The 20325-nt window shown below is 36.4% G+C and overlaps 1 long non-coding RNA gene across 3 annotated transcripts in view; it reads right to left on the reverse strand.

Moving 5' to 3' along the window:
- The window catches only part of LOC108404974 (uncharacterized), a 55294-nt gene that overhangs the window by 25240 nt on the left and 9729 nt on the right, over positions 1 to 20325 (reverse strand). For all 3 annotated transcript variants that reach the window (XR_012127032.1, XR_005056812.2, XR_012127031.1), the window contains exons 4-6: positions 14243 to 18652; positions 13286 to 13393; positions 11779 to 11959 (exon numbers count right to left, since the gene is read on the reverse strand). This is a non-coding gene — a long non-coding RNA (uncharacterized lncRNA). The remainder of the gene's footprint in view (positions 1 to 11778; positions 11960 to 13285; positions 13394 to 14242; positions 18653 to 20325) is intronic.

A 20325-nucleotide genomic window follows, 5' to 3' on the forward strand; every position in this document is an offset into this window, starting at 1 on the left:
CGGCAGGGCCCTGCCAAGCAGAAAAGCGTGTTGAAGGGAGGAGTTACAGCAGATAATCCCATTTCCCATCTAAATACCTGACTGGCTTAAACACACTGGGAACCCACACATCAGTGAATAAGGGTTTTTACAGGGACAAGAGTTGTTTGCAAATAACTACAAAACTGCAGTATCTGAGCTTGGAAGTCCTTTCTCACACCTGTCTTCTAGCAAGCTCCATCATCTATTTTCCAAGTCCACAGAAGCAATAAAAGCAGCAATTTTAAGGGCAGAAGGAGGACTAAAGAGGGCCACTGAGGAATTACAGTTCACAGCAATTGAAGAAATAGGACTGTTTGAACAAATGCCAATGAGAATGAAAAAAACAAACACCCACGTCCTTTAGTGAGAGCTGAGCAATACAAGCAATTTTTACTGCAGTCATATGGGTTATTGCTAAAGTTCAATGAGACCTAGTATGTTGTTTTCAAGATGAGAGAGAAAGGTATGATCCATTTTTTAAAAGTTTCCATCAAAGTCGTTAATGTTTATTCTTAAAATTTGGCTATCTTGAGTAATCCATTCCCTGAGGGTTCCAGATTATTGTGGTTTTACCACAGTGAAATGGTTTTATAGTTAATGTATTGTGGTATAAATAAATATAGCTCAGCCTAAGCGTCTCCACTGAAAATATGTATATCGTAAAATGACAAATAAAATAGGTCAATAACCAAACCCATAGTAAATGATTCAAGCATAAAAGTACATAACATTAGAATAAACTAAAACTAGTCCTCTTCAAAACTGACAATAAGTTTATTCAAAATGGACTTTCAAACTGAAAAAATAAATGTCCAAAGTTAAATGGTGAGAAAAGAGGTATCAAATTGCTAATTCATACCCTTTTGGTAAACTCTAAATAATTACATACTACACTCTTAAGAAGAGTCTGTAGGAAAACAAACCTAGCTTATGCATCTGTGTGACAGTCAAGTAATATTCTACACCACCTTCTTGTTTGATTTTAAGACATCATGAAGACAAGGAAGGTGCCAATAAACTGGTGTTGAACTGAAATGTAATTTACAAGTGGTTTGGATATCATAGAAATGAAAGATAGGAGATAACAAGATTATCAGCAGCTTTTCTGGGGCATTTTTAGACAGCTAAGACAGGAGGAAAGGGACAGAGAAAGAGAGGAGTCTGAGATTTTAAAGGAAACCATTCCACTAATGGCTATAAAAGACACACTGACTTCAACCGCATCTGGGGTCAAAGCCACTGGATGGACTAGGTCCCATTCTGGTTAGCTTTCAGAGTAGGAGATTGTGGCCAATCTGAAGATGCTCAAAATGGTAGCAGGGAACGATGAGGACAAAGTCAGATTCCCAGCCTCACAGCTTCCCTGTCACTAGCATCATTACTAGGTGGTCCTGTTCAGTCAGGCCAAAAAAAGATGTCCTGATCTGTGGCTTTACGGAAATAGGTTGGCAGGGTGATCTCCACAGCCTCTTAGGGGGAGGGGGAGGTGACACAGGCTGTACATACTATCAGCAAGCCACCCTCACCTCCTTCCCTGTCAGGGTTTTAGTAACCCCATTGTTTTAGATTTTAAATGGCTATTTGGTTCAGGTGTTTTATAGAGTATGGAACCAAAGTAGGTGGGTTTGCTTGTACTGTCTGCTGGCTTAATTTATGCATTGCTATACTGTCTACCACTATTAACTCAAAGATGTTAATAACCTTTGCAGTTTTTCACATAGGCTATGAATTCTAGATAGCATATCTCGACCGTGAACACGGGTATCCTCTAAATCCCCAGTCTTACCCCACTTTATGAAAAGCTTACCTCTACTTTCCAGGTCCAAAATTCACACAGCCCGTGAAAACACAGGCAGGGCACTACTGACATTACAAAATCACTTTATGGCAAAGGTTTAGTCTCTGAATAGTTTCACAGTAAGAATCTCATAAAGACCTGGGTTAAGAATTAATTTTACAAATGCAGTGTTCAGCGCATGCCATGCATCTTTCACTCCACTGTTCAAAGGACATTTCAGGCTTCCGCAACTGATTGGCAAGTAGGGGCGGATTACTCACTGTTCATGCTATTTTGAAGGGAAAAAAAATCCCAGAGATCTAGAAACTCTAAGGTAAACCCAGCAGGGCCTCTGACAAGCTGTTTTGAGATGGGGCAGGAGAAGGGGATGTTCTTTTCCTTCAGAGCAGCGGTTAGCAAACGATAGCCCTTGGGCTAAATCCAAGCTGCAGCTTGTTTCCTAAATGTTACTGGAACAGTTTTGTAAAAATGTTATTGGAACGCGGCCACACCCACTTGTCTATGGCTGCTTTTGCACTGTAATGATGAAACAGTTGCAATGGACATTGTCTGGCCCACAAAGCCTAAAATACTCACTATCTGGCTCTTTACAGAACAAGTCTGCCAAGCCAAGCTTTAGAGGGTTTTGTCTCTGAGAAGGATGGGAATCCCAGGAAAGCCCCCTCCGTCCTGGAAAGCTACTTCCCTTGTCCCCAACCTCAAATAAGCTTTTCTCTGTTCTCCATGCCCTTTAGATGCCCAGATGCTACATTCAGTGTCATTTGGTAATTGCTCTTACCTACTGGCCTAAAATGCATCCTCCCGCTTTCCATTTATGAGATACTAGTGAAGACACGGGGCCATGAAATTAGCCAAGGTGTGGCTGAATTTCTAAGTTCCCTTTCCAGCTCCACACTCAACACTGATCGAGTACCTGGGCCTGGCCAGCCTGTGCATTTAACATCAAGAAAAGGAAAATTTCAAAGAGGATGATGCTAAAGGATATCACCAGAACAGGGTCATAGGAGGGCCTTCCAAATAGAAAAGGCAGCATAGGCATGGAGGCAGCATTGCATGCTGGGATCTGCTCCGGGTCCAGCTGCTGTAGAGAAGGTACATGGGTTAGACTAGTAAAAAAATCAATGCCAGAAGAAGCTGCTGGTCAGGCAGTGAGAGACTTTGTGAATGGCACTGAGAAACTGAGGAGTGTTAGGCAGGAGCATATCCCTCAAGGATTTAAACAAAGGTGTGGCTTGATCAGATCTCCACTTCAGGATGACCACTCAGACAGCAGGGATAAGGCAGATGGGTAGTGAGGTCATCTATGCTCTCCCATATGCTGCTCTACCTCCCTACCACACCAACTCCAAATCCCTGGTCATCCTTCCCTATGCAGTCCAGACAGTTTAACCATCTTCCCTGGGCACTCTGTGTACCTTCTGAACTGCAAAAATGATATAGTTTCCATTCCACATTATCATTTTCTTTGACTGTTTCCTTGTCCCATGCTTCTCCATTTATCTAGTGAAGGACCAATTGTTTTATTTTGTTTCTATTTTCCAATTTCTGAAGGCCAATATTTTTGTAAAATACAAAATTGTGCACTTGGGTAGCATGGCAATGTCAAATTGCCACACAAGTTCCTCAGAGCCTTCTTTTATTTTTGGTATTTATTTTGTTACAGGTTGATAAAAAATAGTTGTATCAACAAATTCAGTAAAGTTGCAGGTTACATATTTTATTTGTGTAACAAAAATTAATAGGATTTCTACACAATAATAATTCATTTTCTGAAAAAGAAATAGATAGTTCCCTATTTATAACAGTACACAAAAGCAGTAAAGCACTTACGAATTTAACCAAGGAATTGAAAGACTTCTACTCTGAAAACTGAGATATTGATGAAAGAAATCAAGGAAGATAAATAATAAACGAAAAAGTATCCCATATACATGGATTGGAAGAATTAATATTGTTAAAATGCCCAAACTACCAAAAGCTCTCAATAGATTCAGTGCAATCCCTATCAAGATCCCAATGGCACTTTTTTATAGGATTAGAAAAACACTCTAAAATTTACATGGCATCAGTGAAGACCTTGAACAGCCAAAGAAATCATGAGAAAGAATAACAAAGTAGGCTACATCACCATTCCTGATTTCAAGCTATACTACAAAGCTATAGTAATCAAAACAGCATTGTGCTAGCATAAAAACATACAAATAGACCAACAGAACAGAATTAAGAACCCATAAATAAAGTCAAGTATATGCATTCAACTAATACTTGACAAGGAAGCCAAGAATACTCAATAGAAAAAGACAGTCTCTTCAATAAACAGTGCTGGGACACTGGATATTCACATGCAAAAGAATGAAACTTGACCCCTATCTTACACCACTTACAAAAATTGAGATGACATAAAGATTTAAATGTAAACCATGAAACTCTTGGAAGAAATATGAAAAAATCTCTTTGGCATAGATAATGAACTTTTGGAAATCACACCTAAAGCACAAGCAACAAACTAATAAATAAACAAGCAGAACCATATCAAATAAAACACCTTCTATACAACAAAAGAAATCAACAAAGTAAAAAAGATAATCTATATAGTGGGAAAAAAATATTTGCAAACCATACATCTCATAAGTATATCTGATAAAATATATAAAGAACTCACGCAACTCAATAGCAAAAAACACAAATAATTCAATTTAAAAAATGGGCAGAGGACCTGAGTAGACATTTTTTCAAAAAAGATATATGAATAGGTACATTAAAGATGCTCAACATCACTAGTCATTAGGGAAATGCAAATTAAAACCACAAGATACTACTTTATGCCTGTTAGAATGACCATCAACAAGAAAACAAGAGATAATAAATGCTGGTAGGAATGTGGAGAAAAAGAGAACCCGTGTGCACTGTCAGAATGTAAATTGGTGCAACTACTATGGAAAACAGTATGGAGGGTCCTCAAAAAATTAAAACTCAAACTACCATATGATTCAGCAATTCCACTTCTGGCAATATATCCAAAAGAAATAAAAACACCAACTTGAAAAGACATCTGCACCCCTAAGGCCACAGCAGCATTATTTACAATAGCCAAGATATGGAAAGAAGCTAAGTGTCCATCAATGGATGAATGGATAAAGAAGTTGTGGAATATTATTAAGCTATAAAAAATGAGGGAAAATCCTTCCATTTGTGATGATATGGATGGATCTTGAAGGCATTTGCTAAATGAAATAAGTCAGAGAAAGAAAAATATATCATTTATATGTAGAATCAAAGCAAAAATTCATAGAAAGAGATCAGATTTGCATTGGGGGAGGGGGAATTGGAGGAAGCTGGTCAAAAGGTACGTACAATCTTCCACTTATAAGATAAATACTAGAGATGTAATGTACAACATAATGAGCCACAGTTAACATTTGCTGTATGTTATACAGGAAAGTTATTAAGAGAGTAGATCCTAAGATTCTCCATTACAAGGAGAATTTTTTTCTTGTCTTTTTATGTATCTATATGAGATGATGGATGTTAACTAAACCTACTGTGATAATCATTTCACAAAATTTGTAAATTAAACCATATTGTTTACCTTAAACTTATAGAGTGATATATGTCAATTATTTCTCAATAAAACTATAAAAACACCCTCCAACCACTACCACCCAAAAAAATGTGTTTGTGGACTTCCAATTTCTGGTTCAACAGGTAAGGAGCTTAAAAGTTGTCACCCCACCCTAACAACAAGTAGAAAGCTGAGCAAATGGAGAAATCAACCAATCCTGTTAGATCCATAAGAGAACTGCAGTTACAGGCAAACCACTTCCCCTAAATTTGGAGAGACAGACAGGTGAATCCAGAATATCACAATTTACTGGAGCCAAACCCACAAGCAGAAACTTTCTTGGAAACCAATGCCAGGGTAAGAGAACCTAAACTGTAATTGGCAAATTGCTGGGGACTCAGTTTGGACAACTCTGAGTCAAAAAACCCCAGGAGGACCCGGTCACAGGGAGTTCCCCACATTTCTGTGAGTTTTACCTGCAGGAACTCAATGAGGTTCTCACAGTGAATATCAAGGATAAAAACCCTTCACGCTTCTGTCAGGGTGAGGAATTTTGAAATGATCCAGAGCACTCTGTTCTTCTTGACAAGATCTGCCCCTCAGGAGAAACCGTTTTAACTAAGCCTAACCTGCTAGGGTTTTATCAGAGCCTAACTAAGCTAGCAGAAAGAAAACACCCGCTTACAGGTAGCTCTAGGCTTCCACAGCGAAGAGGGGAAATGTGCAATTCCAGCCCACTGTAAGTGTTCTATTCCACCTAACCAGGGCAGAACAGGGTGTGTGTGGGGTGGGGGAGGGTGTCAGGGCACTTGTGAAGTTCAGGCAAGAGGTATAAGATCACTAAAAGACTTAGATCTAATTATAAATCTATAAAATTTTCCCTCACCCCATGCCTGCTCATCACATCACTACAGGCCTATTTATAATAGTTCCTTTACCCAGTATACCCTATTTGGCTATCAAGAAAAAACTACAAGAATTATCAGGCATACTAAAGGTAGAAAACACAATTTGGAGAGACAGAGCAAGCATTAGAAATAGATATGGCAGAGATATTGAAATTATCAAAATGGGAATTTAAAGCAACTATGATCAGTATGCTAAGAATACTAATGGGTAAAGTAGAGAGCATGCAAGAACAGATGGATAAAGAAAGCAGAGAGATGGAAATTCTAAGAATGAATAAAAAAAAATGACTAAGAATTTAAAAACCACTGTAACAGAAATGAACATGTCTTTGATGGGCTTATTAGTAGACTCACATGGCTGAGGAAAGAATCTCTGAGCTTTCAGGATATCAATAGAAACCTCCAAAACTGAAAAGAGAAAAAAGACTGAAAAAAACTGAAAGAGAATATCAAAGAACTGTAGGACAACTATAAAAGATATACATATCTACAATGGCAACCCCAGAAGATGAAGAAAAGAATAGAAGGAATATTCAAAGCAGTGACTGAGAATTTCCCCAAATTAATGTCAGATACCAAACCACAGATCCAGGAAATTCAGAGAACAGTAAGCATCCTACTTATATAAATACAGAAACTAAGTAGCAAAAAGCCTTACACCTAGGCATACCATATTTAAATTATAGAAAATCAAACATAATGAAAAAATCTTGAAAGAAGCCAGAAACAAAAAACACCTTGTCTATAGGGAGCAAAGATAAGAATTATATCCAACTTCTTCCCAGAACCTGTACAAGCAAGAGAGTGTAGTGATATATTTTAAAAGTTGAGAGAAAAGAATACTAATACAGAGTTCTGTAGACTAAGAAATTATCTTTCAAAAGTAAAGAAGAAATAAGGACTTTCTTAGCCAGACAAAAATTCAGGTAATTTGTTGCTGAAATATTAAACTAAATTCTTTAGAGAGAAGGAAAATTAAATAGGTCAGAAACGAGATCTATATGAAGAAAGGAAGAACATTGGAAAAGGAGGGAGTGATGGTAAAAGAAAAACTTTTGTTCTTCTATTGTTAATTGACCTACCATAAGTTCATTCAACGCAACACCAGAAATAACATATTTGCTTATATATGCATATATGTGCTTGTGATGCATATACATATAAGTGAAAGGACTGATAGCAATGATAAAAGGGGCAGGAGGGAAGAATTAGGATTATTTTGTTATTATAAGGTACTTGTACTACCCGTGAAGCAGTATAGTATTATTTGAAAGTGCAATTTATTAGTTGTAAATGTATATTGCAAACTCTTAAGGCAGCCACTAAAATGATTTAAAAAATGAAGTATAACTGATATGCTAAGAAAGGAGAGAAAATTAAATAATATAAAATGGTCAGTTAAAACCACAAAGGCAGAAAAAAAAAGTGGAAGACAAAAACAGGAACAAAGAACAAGGGTAATAAATAGAAAACAGTGACAAATATGGTAGATGATAATCCAGCTATAACCATAATCACTGTAAATGTCAATGGTCTAAATAAACCAATTAAAAGACAGAGATTGTATTAGTGTATAAAAAAGACAAGACCTAAGCATGTGTTGTCTATAAGAAACCTCCTGTAAATATAAAAACACAAATAGATGAAAGGAACATGGATGGAGAAAGATATACCATGCTAATACTAATCAAAAGAAAAACAGGAGGACTATATTAATGTCAGACAGAACAGACTTCAAAGCAAGGAAAGCTACTAGGGATAAAGAGAGGCATTACATAAGGATTAAGGGGTCAATTCCTCTAAGAACACATAACAGTTCTTAATGTGCATGTATCTAACAACAAAATGTTAAAATATGTGAGGCAAAAACTGATAGGAGAAAACTGCAAGAAGAAATACATGAATCCACTATTATAGCTGAAGACTTCAACACCCCTCTATCATAGATGAATCCAGAAGGTAGACAATCCAGAAGGTAGAAAATCAGTAAGGACATAGTTGAACTCAACACCACCACCAGTAAACTAGATACTATGGATATCTATTGATTACTTCATCCAAAAACAGCAGAATATACATTCTTCTCAAGCTCACGTGGAACATTCACCAACATAGACTACATTCTGAGCCATAAAAAACACATCTTAACAAATTTAAGAGAATAGGAATTACATATCTATTCTTAAACCATAATGGAATTAAAGTAGAAACCAATAACAGAAAGTTTAAAAACCACAAATACTTAAACAACACACTTTTAAATAACACATGGTCCAAAGAAGAAATCTCAAGAGAAATTTTAAAACATTTTCAACTAAATAAAAATGAAAATATAACTTGCCAATATTTGTGGGATGGAGGGAAAGCAGTGCTCAGAGGGAATTTATAACCTTGAATGCATATATTAGTGAAAAAGAAAGACCTAAAAACAATAATTCAAGTTTCCACCTTAGGAAACTAGAAAAAGAAGAGCTAATTAAATCCAAAGTAAGCCGAAAAAAGGAAATTAATAAAAAGTAAAACAGAAATCAATGAAATTGAAACCAGGAAATCAATAGAGAAAATCAATGAAACCAAAAGCTGGTTCTTTGAAAAGATCAATAATAGTGTTAAGTCTCTAGCAAAGCTAATTAAGAAAAAGAGAGGACACAAATTACCAATATCAGAAATGAAAAGGGGATATCACTACAGATCTAATGGACAATGAAAGGGTAATGAAGGAATTCTATGAATGCCATGATCACACATTTGATAACCTAGAGGAAATGTACCAATTCCTTGAAAGCCATAATCAGCCAAAACTTACACAAGAAGAAATAGCCAATCTATAATGGGCCTATATATTTAAAGAAATTTAATCAATAATTAATAACCTTCCAAAACAGAAAGTACTAGGCCCAGATGTATTCACTGGTGAATTCTACCAGACATTTAGGGAAGAAATTATACCAATTCTCTCAAGTCTGTTTTGGAAGATAGGAGCAGAGAGAACACTTCCTTATTCTATGAGGCTAGAATTACCCTAATACCAAAATGAGACCAATATTATAACAAAACTACAAACCAATCTCTCTCAGAACATAGATGCAAAAATCCTCAACAAAATATTAGTAAATCAAGTCCAACAATGTATAAAAAGAATAATATACCACAGGTGCAGAATTATACACTATGGGTATATAAATGGATTTATACAAATACGCAGATAGGAAAGGAAAAAACAAAACCATGTACACTGACGGCATGATCATCTATGTAGAAAATCTGAAAGAATCAACAAAAAACTCCTGGAACTAACAAGAAATTACAGTAAGACAGCAGGATATAAATTTCTTATATAAAAGTCAGTTGCTTTCTTATATGCTAGCAATGAATAAGTGGAATTTGAAATTAGAAATATAATATCTTTTACATTAGCATTCCCCAAAATGAAATACTTATGTACAAACCTAACAAAATATGTATAAGATCTATATGAGGAAAATTATAAAACTCAGATTAAAGAAATCAAATAAAAACTAAATAAATAGAGAGTTACTCCATGTTCATGGATAGGAAGACCCAATATTATCAAGATGGCTCTTCTCAAACTGACCTATAGATTACATGCAATCCCCCCAAAAACCCCAGCAAGTTATTTTGTGGATGTAGACAAACTGATCCTAAAGTTTATGTGGAGGGGCAAAAGACCCAGAAAAGCCAACACGAGACTGAAAGAGAACAAAGTTGGAGGACTGATATGACTCAGCTTCAAGACTTACTATAAAACTACAGTAATTAAGTGGTATTGGTGAAAGAATAGATGAATAAGTTATTGGAATAGAATAGAAAGCTGAGAAATAGATGCACATAAATCTAGTCAATTGATCTTTGACAAAGAAGCAAAGGCAATATATGGATCAAAGGCAGTCTTTTCAACAATTGGTGCTGGAACAAGTAGATAATCCACATGCAAAAATAATGAATCTAGACACAACCTTATGCCCATTGTGGAAATTAATATAAGATAGGTCACAGACCTAAATGTGAAACATAAAACTATAAAAGTCCTAGAAGATATCATAGGGGAAAATCTGGATGTCCTTGGGTTTGGTGATGACTTTTTATATACCATCAAAGGCAGGATCCATGAGAGAAAGGATTCATAAGCTGTATTTCATTAAAATCAAAAATTTCTATTCTGTGAAAGACACTGTCAAGAGAATGCAAGCCATAGATTGGGAGAAAACATTGGCAAAAGGTATCTGATAAAGTACTATTATGCAAAATATACAAAGAACTCTTAAACTTTTAAAATTTAACAATTTTAAATGAGCAACCCAATTTAAAAATGGGCCAAATACCTTACCAGGCATCTCTACAAAGGCATATATATGATAAATAAGCACTTTAAAAGATACTCCACGCATATGTCATCAGGGAAATGCAAATTAAAACAGCAATGAGATGCCAGTACATACCTATTAGAATGGCCAAAGGATGTGGAACAACAGGAATTCTCATTCCTTACTGGCGGGAATGCAAAATGGTACAGCCACTTTTGTAAGGCAGTTTGGCAGCTTCTTATAAAACTAAATACTGTTATATAATTCAACACTCATGCTCCTTTGTATTTACCCAAAGGAATTCAGAATTTATGTCCACACAAAATCCTGCACACAGATATTTACAGCAGATTTTTTCATAATTGCCAAAACTTTGAAGCAACAAAGATGTCTTTCATTAGGTGAATGAATAAACTGTGGTATATCTAGACAATGGAATATTATTCAGCCCTAGAAAGAAATGAGCTATCAAGTTATGAAAAGACATGGAGGAAACTGAAATGCACTTTACTAAGTGGAAGAAGCCAATCTGAAAGGCTACATATTGTAGGATTCCAGTTATATAACATCTTGAAAAGGCAAAACTACAGAGACAGAGAAAAGATCAGTAGCTGCCAGGGGTTTGTGGGGAAGAAGGGATAAATAGGCAGAGCACAGAGGATTTTTAGGGCAGTGAAAGTATTTTGTATGATTCTATAATGGTGGATATATGTCATCATACATTTGTCCAAAACCGTAGAATGTACACCACCAAGAGTGACCTGTAATATAAACTATAGACTTTGGGTGATGAGGTATCAATGTAGATTCATCAGTTGTAACAAAAGTGCCACTCTGGTGGGGGTTGTTGATAATGAGGGAGGCTATGCATGAGTAGGGGAAGGGCACATATGGAAAATCTCTACCTTCCACTCACTTTTACTGTTAACCCAAAACTGCTCTAAAAGTAAAGTCTGTTAAACAGCTGTGGTCTGTCACAATCCATGGGCCACAGTTAGAGTTTCACAGTAGACTATGGCCTTTCTAAGTACAGTGACCTTAGTTCCTCAACCCTGGTCTTCCCAAGTATCTTCAAGATTGGGAATAGACTACAGTGTAGGATTTGAGAAGTTTTAGAAAGTAGAATTGACCTAACCTGACAGAAGCCATGAGGGTAACACTGACCTGATTTGGTAAGTGGGAGAGAGCGATGTCATGAACCAAGACGAAGTGTTCAGTAGGCTCAGGGCAGTGATGGCAGAGGGGCGATTAGGAGCTGTCCCAGGAGATGGCTGAAAAATCTGAGTCCAGAGCTCGGTCCAGGGAGCAGTACTGAAGCAGAGGGCAGCACTCGAGAAAGCAGGAACTGTGAAAATTACAAGGGAAGTGGTCTGCAAAAACGATAGTCAGGCATCAAAGAATCCGGGACAACAGCATTCCAGAAGCCAAGCACATAGTTACAAGCATGGAGAAGTTAAGTAGAGTGAGAATTGAAAACCATCAGATCCAGCTTTTAGATAACTGGGAAACCAGATTACATGGGATGAATGGAAAGAGAGAGTGGAGAATGATAATATAAAGATACATTTCCACAAACATCCTTCCACAAGCTCAGCAGTTAAGGAAGTATAATATTCTAAGTGGAGTTTGGAGGAAGGAACTGGATCTAGAGTAGGTAGGTATTTTAGAGTGAGAGCAACTGAGGAAAAGAAATAAAGTGAAAAAGGAGAATTTTAAGATACAAAAAAGAGCTAAGAAATCAGGAGAAAATGGAAAAGAGAAAATAAGTGTTTTATAGGAGAAGTACACATTCCCCTGAAAAATGAGGAATGCTGGGAAGCAAGGCTGGGCACAGAAAAGGTATAGAAATAATGTGTTGTGGTTTGTTCAAAAAAATGACCGTATTTGGTTTTACAATCAAAGATCTGTATTAGTTCAGCTTCTCAGTTGATGTTAAGTCCAAATCAAAATTTCAAAATTTTTGAAGTCAAAATATCAAGGAAACACCAAGTTCCAACTCCCTTCTAACTCTAAAACCTGCATTTCCAATCTCAACATTTTTGTCCTTACTCTTGTGAGCAAATAAGTCATAACCCTAGTTCTTAGCCACTCTGGAGCAGCCAGGAGCTACTCTTTGTATCTGCTCCAGCTCCCTGCTTTGAAGAGCCATTCCATCAGGTCCAGCTCATCAGGCAAAAATTCAAGGCAGCCCTGAATCCCCTCTTTCCTTTCTTCATGTGAACATGGCAGTGCCCTCTGAGGTACAAATGTTCATTATTATGGGATGCGAGAGTCATAAGTTGTCCTCAAGATGTATGTCAATTATATGAAGCAGACACAGACAGGTGTATCACAAAAAGCTACTTTGAAGATTTATAATCTTCCAGCTAGACTATAATCTCCCTGAGGGCAGGACCATGCCCATTGGGGTCTCCATTGTATGGCCAATGCTGTCCAGTACTCAGTACCTACTTGTGGAATAACTGTGAGGGGCAATGAGATCAGATAACATTACATATTTAAGTACATGTTGTAATCCAAACTAATCAAGTTTCTAAAAACAAAAGTATGCTCCAGTGCTTTTTTCATGGAACTGTTTTGCCCTTCTCTATTTTTACACTTCTATGCATGATTAAAATTTAGTACAATTTACTGAAATGTTTAAGGGACAACTATGGTTAGAAACACTTACTCTCCTTCCTTTGAGTACTTCTGAACCCCATCTTTTTCAAAACAAACATTGCCCAATAATATTGAACATCTCATCTCAGACTTGCTTTTCACAGGACGACTGCTACATCTGCATCAGACAATATAAAAAATTAATCATGAAAAAAACATATTTTTGAGGAATTTGCCCTTAAAGAGAAAAAAAAACTGCACCACAATATGAAAGAATAGATTGTGCTGTCTGCTTCTAGACCGTGAGCCCCAAGCCCCTTGGATAGGCTGCTAGCCCCTCTAAAAATCAACCACTAAGGCCCCAGGGTGTCTTTTCTCCCATAGGTTCTACTTCTTCTGGGATTCCCTGTCTTGAGACACCACCATGACCTAATCATTGAAGCCCTCTGGACACCCTCTGTAGCATGCTTTTCCCTTACCCTCATATGTAGCCAGTCACCAAGTCCTTTCATTTCTAGCATCTTAGTATGCACCCCCACCAATACACTGACAGCTCTCCTACCCCAGCCACTCTCTTAGCTCAAGCAACCATTCTATCTTTCCTGGACAAACTTGCAAAATTCACCTCACCAGCCTTTCACCGTCCAATCCTGCTGGCCTCCAGTGCACTCCCCATACCACCACCAAAAGTGCTCTCTCTAAAATGCTGATCAGGTGGCCCTAAGATGAAGTCCAAGCTGCTCCATCAGGCACGTAAGACGCCCTTGTCAGTCTGACCTGTTTAGTCTCATCTTTCCCGTTTCTGCACACACATGCCTGCTCCTCTTGCAGCCTTACAGACTTCTAAACACACTGTGCTCACCCTTCCTTTGATCTTTGCTCCCCATGCCTGGAGCCCTCTTACTTCAGGGCTCAGCCCCATCTCCCTCTCCTCCAGGAAGCCTTCTTTGACCCTGCCCACCCTCCATCAGGCCTGGGTAGGGACGGTGCTCCTGTGGATCCACAGCATGTGGCCTTTTTCTCTCACCGTGCTGTGCTGAAATGGTGTGTTGATGCCACCATCTCCACAGTACACACTGAGCTGCAAGCTCTACGAGGGCAAACACTACATGCTGTTCACCAGCTCATCTCCAGGCCTGTGCCAATGCCCACTTTGTTGAACTCAGGGAATGTGTTGCATGTGTACTAGATTCCTTGGGTTTGTCCCAGTGTCAGCAACAGGGATGCATAAAAAGTAATGAATAAATAGAATAGCTTATTGGGTGAAATTCAGTTCTGAGTTTAACACACTAACTTGCTACTTAAACCCATATTCAATGTATCACATCTTCCCCAGCTTCAAAAACCTGCAAGTGAAGTGACCTGCTATTTTTATGAATTAAATTTGAAAGGCATTTTGAATAAGAAAGCCCCTGGAAAAAAATTAAACAGGCTACTAATGTACCTTGCAACTAACACTTTAGTATATTCATACATAAAGTTTAAAGATGGCAAGCGGGTTTAGGTAACTTAGCAATAGGTCATCCTAAAAACATCCTGTGTGGAAAATATTTATAAAAATATAAACAATTATAGACAAAATTATAAAGTGCCTGGTACTTTAAAAGAACATACAGAGAATACAGCAATCATGCCAGAGTCAGGAAGCCTAATGGTAGCCAACCTATGATTTGCAGTATTTGTAAAAAAAAAAAAAAAATTAAAAAACTGTCTAAAATTGCACTATTTTCTTTCTCTCTTCTTTTTTTAATGCTAGATACACAGTATTGCAAGATAATTTGACAATACTTGGTCATTATATACTCAGAACCCTTAAGCCATCAACCTAATGTAGCCCTTTCACAAAACACAATTTTTTTTGGCCTCCCAGTTGGCAAATCATATAGCTGGGGATACTTAAGTCAATATTATTACATATGAAATTTGGGGTGCCTTAATTTTGATGTCTTTTATAACCTCTTTGATCAAATCTATGAGTTACACAAACTTAAAAGAACTCTAGGTCTCTTCCTTTTTTCCAAGTTCCCAAGTTAAATAGGCCTCAGTCATGTTATAGCTTCCTATTTTATTTTAGCCTCTAAAATTGGATGCATACTCAGAAAAGGCTATTAGCTCTCTTACTACCTTGAATACTTAAGAAAAGTAATGCACAGAAATACTTTCATTTTCTTAGGTTGCTCAAAATAGTTTCTTAGTAAGACCATCAGTTCTCTATATGCCCTTACAAATATATTCTTTACGCAACTTTCTATCCACATGTGATCTTGCAGTTTTAATTTTGGAGTGCTTCCAAGAGAACTTTAAGTTTTATAAAATTTTAAAAAATATTACAGCCTTACAGATTATGCATTTAAGATGCCAGAAAAATATAAAATATCTTATTCCTTATCAAACTTAAAAGGAGGAAAGTAATGTTTTGTTTTACATATATACACATACAACAAACCAAACTTATAAACGAAAAGATACTCTCAAGCCCTAGTTTCAGGAGGAAGAGAATCCATTTGTTTTTTCACTCAAACCTACATACTGAAGTTCAAATATGACTCTGTAAAAAAGCATGCCTTATTTCTGGCAAGTTCCTAAAACATAGGAAGCTGTCAAATATGCTCTTGGGCAATGACATACTCTTTGAAGCCCCAGGAAATTCTAGCCAGGTCAGATTCCACCCAACTTTCAACAAATCATACTCCAGCTCAGCTTCCCTCTCATATCTGATGTCTTCCTTCTCTGCATCATAGATAGACTCTCAAATTTCCAATCTGTCATTTGCTGTGAGACCCGCTCCAGCAGTTTCAGCTCTCCCAGTCTACCTCCCGAACTCTGACGGTCCTGCATTTCTACTAATGCATAATCATGCTGGTCTCTGTTTCCTTTTCCATTTCCCCTCTCCACACCCTCCAGTCTAAAAGCTATGAGAACCATGCTAAGAGAACAGGGGCTGTATTGCTCTTCCTTACTGCTAGGTTCCCACTGCCTAGAATAGCTAGAATATAGGATGCTTCTTGATGAAGCCACCTGAGGATGAGTGACTGCTGCTATTTAAAGATTCCATGTGCACATGCTTTTTTTTAATCCAAGTTGTTTTTAAGGGCAAGCACTATTTTATTTCTTAGGTCACTTAAATCAAAGTGGTCATGACCACGAGCTAACAATGAAACTAGATTTAGAAGCATTGAGAGATTAGGGTCCCCTGAGCTTAGTGCCTCACTCACAAAAGTTAAAGATTCATAATACTGACTTTTGTTAGGAGGATCATCGTAACTAGTTAACAACATCCAGTGTTCCTAAAAAAGAAATGAAGCTATGTTCTTTGGTGACAGTTCTAAAGTCTCTCTTTATATATGTAATGGTGGAATATCATGCCTTACTTTGTCTCAGTAAACATAATTTCCATCAGGGTTGGGAAGAGGGCTGTTTCTGTCATTGAGCATCACATAAAGTCATTGCATTTTTAGGGGCCATGTATTAGGAAAAGACAGGTTTGGGGTTTTCTTTATTTTTTCTACCAAGTCATATAGCTGAATTAAATGAGCACTAAATACAACACCACTGAACACAAATTGTAAAGATAATGAATTCTACAAATAAAAATTTCAGGCAAGAGGATAGTGACTTAAGCTAAAGAGTCTGTATTATAATTTATCTGAATGTCAACTCTATTGAACACTTGGGAAGTCCCTTCCCAAATTTCTCCTAGTAACCTGTTCATTTTGCAGCATCTTTTTGACAGTGTATATCTACCTTAATTCCTTTACATAGGAATCATTTACCACCCTCCCCACCAAAAAAAGCAATTTTTTCCCAACATTTACTTTCTAAATTAAAATATCTAGGTTGTAGATATTTTTTGATATCTAGCTACAGGTTACTTAAGCTAGTCTATTTCAAAATCATAAAAAAAAACTCAGTGAAAGCAGAAACACCATGAGAATGTAGATTTAATTTCCACTTCCACACCAAATCAATTCTAATCTTAAAAAGAAATAATCTATTATAGCTATTATATTAGCCACAATTGCACTCCTGGGCATCTATTCCAGGAAAATGAAAAGTTATCACACAAAAATATGTACATGAAATGTTTATAGCAGTTTTATTCCTAATAGTCAAAAACCAGAAACAACCCTAGGTTCCAGCTGGTGAATGGTTAAACAACTGAGACAACCATACCATGGACTACCAACCAACAATAAAAAAGAATACACTACTGACACTGCAAATTTAATCTCCAGATTGTGTTGAGTGAGAAAAGCCCATCCCAAAAGGCTACACACTTTGATTCCATTTATACAACATTCTTGAAAAGACAAAATTGGAGAAATGACGAATAGATCTGTGGTTGCTAGGGTTAAGGAGAGGGGACAGGAGAGAAGTGAATATGGATACAAAAAAGGCAATATGAGGAATCCTTGTGGTGATGGAAATGGTTTGTAACTTGGCTGTATAAATGCCAGTGTCTAGGTTTTGATATTTTACTATATACTGCAAGATGTTACTAGTGGGAGAAACTGGGTAAAGGGGACAAGGGACCTCTCTGTATTTAGAACAACTGCATGTGAAATCTATAATTATCTTAGAACAAAGTTTAATTAAAAAGAAAAATGTCATCCACATTTGTGACTCTCCCTTATATTCTCTTGCTATCTCTGGTCAGATATACCCCTTCACAGTGTTTATACCACAGAGGCCAGAGCCCTATATGCCACAGAGGAATCTTTCCACTTCCCTATAGCCACCACAGCCCACAAGATATTTCCCAGTGGCAAGGCAACCCGTCATTACTCAGTCTACCCAAATGTAGGAACTCTGTGAAAGAACTGGGTGTCACCTTTTTTACATAAATCAAATGTTCAAACACATAATAAATGATCTGCCAGTTAAGGTAACTTCTTCTAGTATCTGAGTTAAGGTAATAGATTTTTCGAGGAGAAAACGTTCTATTTTGAGGAACTAATATAGAGAATTAAAATATATACGTGGATACCTTTCAAGTCTTTTTTCTCCCATAAATATAATAGAGTCACATTAGAAAGTGATTTTGACCCACTCTAATGATATCTAGATAGATGTTACAATGATAGCTAGAAGAATTACTTTGATGGAGACAGGGATTTCTTTTTTTTTGAACCCTCACAGGTATAAACATTCACTCAGTACAATAAAGACATTTTAGAAAAAAGTCAACATGCAAAATTGATTTTATTTTTCTATACTTTAAAACAGAAAATGTTGGTGATACTCTAAAATACTAAGCATTTCAAGTAAAATTGGTGATCAATAAGAGTATGACAACAGAGGATTTAATTGGGAAAATACTGGTCTATAAATAGGAACATCCAAAACATATTTAAACCACTTGAGCACTTGATTTTTCCATGTCCTTTGCATCTAGATTGAACAGACCACAGGAAATTTCAAAGACCGATAGCTGAATCTAAAAGAAAAAAGAATCCATTCAGTTGTTGTGATCATTGTCACCATCAAATCTAGTGTCTTACACTTCACCGGCAGAACTTAACTTTGCCACTGCTTTATTATGCTTGAAAGGAGATAAATCACTAATCAGTATGTACACTAATTAAAAATGTTACCTTTAGGAGTTATTTTAATATCTTAGTAAGAGAGTAAGAGGGGTGAGTATTTCCTCTAACTACTTACTTTAAAACATTTTCTATAACACATTAGTCAGGATGCACTGAACATTTGCAAACACTTAGTGCTAGAGTCTACATAAACTATCAGATTGCCCCCCAAAAGTGGTGGTACAATTTTGCAACTGGCTGAGGTCACATGGAAAATAGAATTATATGCTAATTTGTTCCTATATTAAGTTATCATAGAAGGTCAGGCCAAACACAGTGAAGTGAGTTCTGGAAAAAAATTAACTAAGTAGATTGGTATGTACCATATCAAAGCTAACTGTTTATCTTAATAGATACAAATACAAGAAAGATTTTTAAAATGGAGGCATTTTCTCCTTTTCAAAAATATTAATGTTTGAACCAACCCCAGGCTATGATTTACATGACCTAAAAATACTTTATATAAATAGTTTTTCTGTAATGGAAAACAAGGGCAGGATATTTTTTTCAAGGGTAGAAAAGAAATGGAGAAAGTATAGGGTCCAAAAGAATAATTTCCCCAGAAAAAGCTTTACTTTATCTACATACTTCTTAAATTTAATTCACATAAATAGTTCTACTCATGTACTGTAAAATGAACAAACAGGTTTAAACTAAATGAACAAGAGGTTCTGACTATACACTTACTATTTTATTCCAAAATAAGCTAAACAACAATGTAGGTGTTTTCCTTAATACAGATTTGTCTGAAGAAAATATGCTTTATTTAAGAAAAGTATTGAGGAAAAATATCTGTATTAATTTTTTTCTGGAAGGTATATCTCTAGATACACTTTATCCATAGGTAAGTTCTATGGATACTGTATCAACTTAAAAAACTATAAACCAAATTAATGGTTGAAAGAATTTAGGCTGACAGTTCCATACATGATGATGCAGCATCATTCTTATTTCTATTTTCAAAGGTCCTTCTTTAGAAAAAGGGAAAGTTTGGGGGAAGGGGTGATGGATGAAATTTTACAGCATTTGAAAATCAGGGGACGAGTATTTTATAAGGCATCCAGTTTACTGCAGGACACAATTAGAGATCATCTGTGTCACACCCTTAGGCAAATTACTGGAAAAAAATAAAATGACACTTTTTTGTTCTAGAGTCTATACTATTTTTCTTTAAAAGATATGCTTATATTTTCATTTTATTGCAATCTTTCCAGTGCCATGCTACAAGAGAACTAGCTCTCACAAAGAACTATCTGAATTCTCTTTAAATCATAACTCATTTTTAATTTCTAAAGGGACTTCACTTACTGCTTTTAATGAGATTTTATTACTATTAGTTATCATAAAATATGTTAGGTTTCCATGAAATATCAGTTTGACAACTTGTTCAAATACTTAACTTTTCTGCTATATATCACCATTATTGTTTACCCTATTTTCTCCCTTACTGATTCAGACATGGAGATACTTATTCAGGCATAAAATCTTCAGGCTCCTTGATGGACTATAAAATAAAGCTATATAC

This window comes from Manis javanica, chromosome 17 (assembly GCF_040802235.1).
Source record: "Manis javanica isolate MJ-LG chromosome 17, MJ_LKY, whole genome shotgun sequence".
Classification (NCBI taxonomy): domain Eukaryota; kingdom Metazoa; phylum Chordata; class Mammalia; order Pholidota; family Manidae; genus Manis; species Manis javanica.